The sequence below is a fragment of the Heptranchias perlo genome, chromosome 20 (genome assembly GCF_035084215.1).
Source record: "Heptranchias perlo isolate sHepPer1 chromosome 20, sHepPer1.hap1, whole genome shotgun sequence".
NCBI classification, from domain to species: domain Eukaryota; kingdom Metazoa; phylum Chordata; class Chondrichthyes; order Hexanchiformes; family Hexanchidae; genus Heptranchias; species Heptranchias perlo.
The window spans coordinates 28,244,266-28,252,596 of NC_090344.1; the positions used below are offsets into that span (position 1 = coordinate 28,244,266).

Here is an 8,331-nt window from a genome sequence, read left to right on the forward strand (position 1 = left end):
CCCTGCGGCGGTCGGTACTGATCTCCCTCTTATGGATACGGCTCCAGCTGTTGGATGTGGATCTCGTGGCGCAACGGTAGCGCGTCTGACTCTAGATTAGAAGGATGCGTGTTCAAATCACGTCGAGGTCATTGCGTTTTCACAGCGATTAAGTGTCTCTCTGCTTTATAGCGGGACCGTCTTTTTGGGATGGGCTGTTCACTGTTTGTAAAATAATAATTATTGTGGAATCATTGAATGGACACAGTCCAGAAGGAGGCCATTCGACCAATCGAACCCGTGCCGGCATTATGTAAGAGCAATCCAGTTAGGCCCTTTCCCCGTAGCCTTGCATTTTTTCCCCTTCAAGTATTTATCAAATTCCTTTTTAAAAGCCACGATTGAATCTGCTTCCACCACCCTTTCAGGCAGCGCATTCGAGATTATAATTATTCGTTGCGTAAAAAAGTTTTTCATCATTTCGCCTTTGCTTCTTTTGCCAATCACCTTAAATCTGTGTCCTCTGGTTTCCGACTCTTCCGCCAATGGGAACAGCTTCTCTTTATTTACTTTATCTGAAGCCTTCATGACTTTGAAAACTTCTATCAAATCTCCTCTGAACCTTCTCTGCTCCAAGGGAACAATCCCAGCACGCGGCAAATGCGGTCAATTTGCTCTAATTCATTTATTTGAGCATTAAACAGACCTTCAACCAGTGGTGCTGTTTTATGGAAGCCTGAGCTGGTGGTCAAAGGTGCGTGTATCCAATGTCTGGGGTGTTTCCGGGCTCAAATTTCACCACTGATAGAATTTTTGGCAATGTTCATTTTGACCTGTTCACAGAAAACCCGATTGTAATGCGATGGAGCAGAGGATGTGAAAGCAGCTGAAAGTGAAAGTGCAGATATTAGTTTCATCACGGGGACAGGACACGTTTCCACAGGTAAGGACATTTTATGTTCAGATTCTTTCCAGCAGAGTGGGACAGGTGATCAGAGTGACCGGGCTCTAGTGGTGCAATCGGTCAGTGCGCCGTCTTTTTATGCCGTAGATTCCAGGGAAATGCCGGGGTTTTTAATTCGAGTCTCATCTAGATCAAACAATCCTTTTCCTTATGAACATTTCGACCGGAGTTGAAGGTACAATTGGTGTGTTCCAAAATGCATCTACTTATTTGAATTGCCATGTGGTTCCTCCGGCCTACGCTGTTACAATAGCAGATGAGATGTTTAGTATTACTTGTTTACAGGAGGGAGGCTGTGGTTTTGGAGACGAAAACTATGATTTTCATCCATTTACAAATCGTGGGATTTAACTGGAGCTTTAAACCAGCGCCTTAGACCGCTCAGCCAGGATACTTTGCACCCTACACTTCAGGAACTAGTTTTACAGGAATAGAATTACTGCAAGCAAGAATTCCACCCCTCAAGCACCAATGCTCGCAAGTAAATTTCTCCGCATCGTGATAACATACACTCTACCATAGGTATACTTTAATCAAATTAGTGTTTTGTTTCACTCTGAGTGCGAAGAGACATTAATGTGTCGACATTGGTTGCATCAGCTGGATTGCCCCTTTACTTTTCCTACCGTCTCATTCTTTTATTTCTTCACCCTTCTCTGCTAGTGTTGCAGGTTAGATCAGCCTTTCCCGTTCAAGGAAGCCTGAGAAGTCCATTGGGGACAGCACAGAGAGAGAAAAGCTAAAGACAGGGAGAGATAGAGCGGGCCCAGGGGCTGAGTGGCTGGGTCCTGCTCCTACTTCTTGTGTTCTTTAGATTTGCAGTTCGGATCAGATCAGCCATGATCTGATTGAATTGCGGAGCAGGCTCGAGGGGCCGATTAGCCTACTCCTGCTCTTATTTCTTATGTTCTTATGTGATGAATGCAAATAAAATAAAGTTTATAAATGTCAGGTGTAGCAAACTAGCAGAATTTAAGTTACAGATTCCTTCTCGGGTCTTGAAATCTTGCAAGAGAAGTTTTAACATCCAATTGAAAGCACCGGCCACGCTGTTGTATCTCTCCTGCTGAAAGAGAGGTGAATACGGTTAATTAACTGTTTGAGCATTGACGAGATCTGTAAATGGTCGCGCTACCAGCAGAATTCAAACCGAGGCAGGAAAACCCCCTTGGAATTTTGAGCCCAACTCTTTCACCACTCAGTCATCGCAGCTGAAAACGGCATGTTCGTTCAGATAGAATTCCAAATGGACACATGCAGGAATGATTGGTACAAGCATTGGTGGTTCAGGGGTAGAATTCTCGCCTGCCACGCGGGAGACCCGGGTTCGATTCCCGGCCAATGCATCGGCATTTTGCACCAAAAAGTACCACCGGAACAGGGTCAATTGGCCACTGTTCAAAGGTCGGTTTCATGCCAAAATGAATGAAGTGGAACGAAGTGACCGCATTTTCCCGGTACTGGGGTTGTTCTCCTTGGAGCAGTGAAAGTTCAGAGGAGATTTGAGAGAAGTTTTCAAAGCCATGAAGGGTTCAGATGAAATCAATCAAGAGAAGCTGTTCTAATTGGCGGAAGGGTCGGGAACCAGAGGACATAGATTTGAGGTGTTTGGCAAAAGAACCAAAGGCGACATGAGGAAAAACTTTTTTATTCAGCGAACAGTTATGATCTGGAATGCGCTGCCTGAAAGGGTGTTGGAAGCAGATTCAATCGCAGCTTTCAAAAAGGAGTTTGATAAATACTTGAAGGGGAAAATGCAGGGCCATGGGGAATGGGACTAACCGGATTGGTCTTACAAAAGGCAGGTACGGGATTGATGGATCGGATGGTCCAGATGGTCCATTCTATGATTCTATGATAATTATTAATCTTAGAGTAAATGATCCTCTGACGAACAATGATCATAATATGATAGAATTTCATATTGAGTTGAGAGTGCTGTCGTTAGTTCCGAAACTAGGCTCTTAAATTTAAACAAAGCCAATTAAGTAGTTATCAGTGGCAAGTTCGCTAAGGTAGTTTGGGAAATTAAATTAAAAATATGTTTGGAGATAAGCAATGGCGAACATTTGAAGAAATAATTCATAATTCTCAACGAAAATACATTCCCTTGAGGATTAAAAACTTCACCAGAAAAGTGGTACAACCTTGGTTAACTGGAGAAATTAAGGGTTGTATTAGGTTAAAAGAAGAGGCTTACAATGTTGCCATAAAGAGTAGTAGACTGAGGATTTGAAGAGTTTTAGAAATGATCAAAGGATGACCAAGAAACTGATAAAAAGGGAGAAAATAGGATGAGGGTAAACCAGAAAGGAATATAAAAATGGATTGTAAGAATTTCTACAAGTGTGTATAAAGGAAGAGATTAGCGAAAGTAAACATTGGTCCCTTGGAGGCAGAGACAGGAGAAATTCGGGAATAAGGAAATGGCAGAGACGTTAAACAACTACTTTTATCGTTCTTCACAGTAGAATACACAAAAAACATACCAGAAATAGTGGGGAATCAAGGGGCTAATGAGTGAGGAACTTAAAATAATTAAGGTTAGTAAAGAAAAAGTACTGGTGAAATTAATGGGACTAAAAGCCAACAAATCCCCTGGACCAGATGACCTACATCCTAGGGTTTTAAAAGAGATGGCTGTAGATAGAGTGGATGCATTAGTTTCGATGTTCCAGAATTCCCAAGATTCTAGAACTGTCCCCGTGGATTGGAAGGTAGCAAATATAACCCCAAAGGAGGAAGGGAGGAAACAGGGAACTGCAGGCGATTTAGCCTGACAATAGTAGTAGGTAAAATGCTAGGATGTATTACCAAGGGCGTGGTTACAGGACACTTAGAAAACCATAATATGATTAGTCACATGCAACACGGATTTATGAAAGGCAATTAGTGTTTAACAAATCTATTAGAGCTTTTGATGCTGTAACTAGCAGGATAGATAAAGAAGAACCATTGGATGTAGTATATTTGGATTTTCAAAAGGTATTCGATACGGTTCCACATAAGAGGTAGGTACACAAGATTAGTGCTCATGGGATCATGGGTGATACATTAACATGTATTGAGGATTGGTCGACGGACAGAAAACATAAAGTCGGAATAAACAGGTCATTTTCGGGTTGGCAGGCTGCAACTCATGTGGTGCCGTGAGCATCAGTGCTTGGGCCTGAGCTATTTACAATCGAAATTAATGACTGAGATGAGGCGACCGAGCGTAATATATCCAAGTTTGCTGACGATACAATGTTGGTGGGTAAGTAAGCTGTGAGGAGGACGCAAAGAGAATGCAAAGTGATATGGACAGGTTGGGTGTATGGGCGAGAAGGTGGCAAATTAGGTATAAAGTGGGGAAATCTGAGGTTATTTACTTTGCGAGGAATATATAAGCAGAATAACTTTTAAAAGGTGAGAGACTAAGCAATGTTGGTATTCAGGGTGATTTGGCTGTCATTGTTACACGGATCACAGAAAGTTAACATGCAGGTGCAGCAAGCAATTAGGAAAGCAAATGATATGTTGGCCTTTATTGAAAGGGGTTTGGAGTACAAGGATAAGAAAGTCTTGCTGCAATTATATAGGGCTATGGTGAGACCACACCTGGAGTACTGTGTACAGTTTTGATCTCCTTACCTGTGGAACGATATACTTGCCTGAGAGTGAGGGCAACAAAGGTTCACTGGATTGATTCCTGGGATGAGATGTTTGCCCTCTGAGGAGAGGTTGAGTAGAATGACCCTATATTCACTGGAGTTTAGAATAATGAGATGATCTCATTGATATGTATAAAATTCTTAGAGGGTGTGACAGCTTGATGCTGGGAGGCTGCTTACCCTAGCTAGAGAGTCTACAAGTAACGGTCATAATCTCAAGATGAGGGGCCAGCTATTTAGCACAGAGATGAGACATAAATTCTTCATTGAGAGGGTTGTGAATCATTGGAATTCTCTCCCCCAGAAGACTGTGGATGCTGAATCGTTGAGTGTGTCCAAAACTGAGATCGATAGATTTTTGGACACTAAATGAATCAAGGGATATGGGGATAGGTCGGGAAAGTGGAGGTGAGTTCGAAGATCATTCATGATCTCATAAAATGGCGGAGCAGGTTCGAGGGACGCTCTCGCCCACTCCTGCTTCTTTTGGTCCGCTGGAAAGGCAGAACTTGCCAGCTGCTTTAAAACTTTTCGCCTGAACAGGGACTTGAACCCAGGACCCTCAGATCACTACCTGTTTTAAAAGTCTGATGCTCTACCGACTGAGCTACCCAGGCTCGTTGCTTGACTTGCTTCCATCATACGGATTCATGGTAGGAATGTGAATTATCCCTTGTCGCTGTTGAACAAGGGTGAGAGTCCGTTTTCTCTCATTCTCAGCAACGATTTGAGGAGAATCCTTGTTTCTGTTGAACATGATGTTAGAAACATGGGCAGCAAAATCGTAATTTTGCAGTTCTTCTTGGTTGTACAAAATGTCTTGTCATTCGTTAGCAACAATTAAACAAAAACACTTTACCCAATGGCTCAAAAGCTAAACTTGTTCCATACGGGAGCTGGAAGAGGCCTCTCGACCTTTCAGCCGATCAACAATTGAAAGCTGAATAATTTTAACCGATACAAGGTGAAACCAGGCAGCAGGTTTGCCTCCCGAATTTTCCCTGCACGACACTTCAAATCGATCAATACCTGCTTCACGGAAAGAAGAATTGTGTTTTTGGTTCTTTGGATTTAAAGTTGTCGTGCCGGCCCCTTTACCATTTCACCTGTCGCCAATTGCCCCCTCTCCTCTTATAAACAATTAAACTCTCGCCTGCAATTGCAAGACGGTAGGCCAGAGGAGCCTCAGTGCCCATATGGGGACATGAAGAAGTCGATGCCTCATGGAACCGGATGTGCCTTGAACTCCAGTCAAAATATTTAGAAGGTTCAACTACTTTCGATGGCGCTGGAGCTCACAACTCCAGCATTTCTCGAGCGTATAATTATTGTAGAAATAACGCGCGGGGACCGATTGCGCCACTGGAGCCGCGCACGGTCTGTGTCACCAGTGCTCCCATCAAACAGCTTCATCCTCGGTCTCTCAATTATCGCTTCGTGATCTTTCCCACACAGAAGCCTCCAACCAAGAGGCGCTTCGTTAAACATCAGCAGTGAACTTTAAAAGCCGTGGAATCTGAAACAAAACCCCAGGCGATAAGAACTTTGAATTATATTATTATTATTAACTTAAGGATAATTATTTCCATGCTACTTTGAGGATTTGGGGAAATTGGGAGCTGAAACTAAGAAACTCTCTCTGAGCTGTCGTTGATTGAAGAGATGGGCGTTATTTCATTTGGAAACCGAGACTCTGAACTTTCTGATGGAGAAGTGTGACAGAAAATTGTGGTTAGTGGCAGTTGCCGGGGAGATCCAGAAGAGAGGGAGAAAAGTCAAAGTCACAGCTGTGACAGCTCAAGTGCTCTGCTTATCTGTAATATCTGGAAAGTAATGTGAAATACAGGACAAACCAGTTTGGTCTCGGTTATCAAAAATACTGAAATTCCCGGGTTCAAAGGTGGATTCGGAAAGAGGGAACTGATTTAACCGCCAGACCGAAATCATTCCACATGAATCTGAAGCGTCTTGGGGAAAACGGCAGTGCGAACTGTTATGTTCGGGTCATGACTTGAAAGACCCTCCAATTACCGACAGTATCTTTGAACGAGTTGTGCAGCCAAACCGCGATAGAAGCCGCTTTGCATTCGTCAAACGTGAAGGTGACGATATTGGGGTTTGATGAGGGTCGATTTCACTTATTTGAAATCTCACCATGTGACCCGAAGATTGACCGCAGAATCGAGTTTTTCCTGTAAGTCCTGAATTGAACGGAAAGGCGCAACAAGCAAGTCGGAGAAATGAAGAGCAGAAAATGTGGATGAAACTTGCACGAGTGAAAATCCCTGTATGTTGAAAGACTCAGTCCCCAGTGGTGGAGAGGATTGGTATTTCAAGCTGTCTCACAGCTCACACACACACCATTGGTTCATTTAATCACCTTCAACAACTCGAATACATCAACACTTAATCTTCTGTACACAAGGAAATACAAACTTTTCTCTGCAACTTGTCCGCATAATTTAAACATTTTCGCCCCGGTATAATTCTGGTGAATCTGCGCTGCACCCCCTCCAAGGCCAATATATCCTCCCTGAGGTGTGGTGCCGAGAACTGAATGCAGTACTCGAAATTTGCTCTTAGCAGAGTTTATATAACTGTAACATAATGTAGACCCCTTTGAATTCGAGCTCCCTTAAGATAAAGGTCAAAGTTCCATTAGCCTTTTTAATTATTTTTGTAACTGTCCACTGACTTTGAATAATTTCTGCACTTGGACCCGTAAACATCTTTCCTCCTCTACAATTCCTAGTTTCTCACCAGTTAGAAAATATTCTCATCTATCTTGCTTAGGTCCAAAGTGGATGACCTCACATTTCCCAATATTGAAAGATTGAACAGTCTTCGGCTCTTTTCCATAGAAAATAGAAGGCTGAGGGTGACCTGAAATAGGACTTTAAGATTATGCAAGAGTTTGATAGGTCAGACGTGGATAAGGTGTTTGCAATTTTGTAGGGATGAGTCCAAAATTGCGGCCATAAATATAAGATAGTCACAAATTAATCCAATATGGCATTCAAGAGAACCATATTTTAAAAGATGCTCGCTCGAATGTGCAACTCGCTGTCACAAGGAGTAGATAAGGCGAAAAGCATGGATGCATTCACGGGGAAGCGAGATAAACTCATGGAGGAGAAAGGAATATTCGGATTTGCTCATAGGTTTAGATGAAGAGGGGTTGGAGGAGGCTCGTCTGCAGCATAAACACCGGCATAGTCTCGTTGTTCCGAATTGTCTGTTTCTGTGATGTACATTCTATGTAATTCTATGTAAGCTCCATCTGCTGCAGTTTTACCAACTCACTTCATCTATCAATTTCGCTTTGCAACTTTATGCTCCCATCTACATTACTCACTGTGCCACCTAACTTGGTGTCGTTGACAAACTTGGATATATGGCTCTCTATTTCTTCATTTGCCTCATTTATACACATAGTGAAAAGCTGATGCCCCGGTACAGATCCCTGGGGGACACCATTAATCACATCCTGTCAATTTGAGCACAGATCCATTATCCCTACTCTCTGTCTCCTACGTTCCAACCAGCTCCCTACCCATGTCAATCGGTTGCTTAAATATCCATTTGCTCTCATTTCTGTTAACAGTCTCTTATGTGGTACCTTATCGAATGCCTCTGGAAGTCAAAATACATATAAAACCCATAGACACTCCAATATCTCCCACGTTATTACATCTTCAAGAAGTTCAACTCGTTTCGTTAGACTTGACTTACCCT

The 8,331-nt window shown here is 42.8% G+C and overlaps 2 non-coding genes across 2 annotated transcripts; one reads left to right on the forward strand and one right to left on the reverse strand.

The window, feature by feature from the left end:
- The first annotated feature begins 2,218 nt into the window (after positions 1–2,218).
- Positions 2,219–2,289, forward strand: trnag-gcc (transfer RNA glycine (anticodon GCC)). The gene has a single exon. It is a non-coding gene; the product is annotated as a tRNA-Gly (tRNA).
- Positions 2,290–5,128: 2,839 nt separating this feature from the next.
- Positions 5,129–5,213, reverse strand: trnak-uuu (transfer RNA lysine (anticodon UUU)). Its single transcript is given in 2 exon segments — positions 5,129–5,164; positions 5,177–5,213. It is a non-coding gene; the product is annotated as a tRNA-Lys (tRNA).
- Between the last annotated feature and the right edge of the window lie 3,118 nt (positions 5,214–8,331).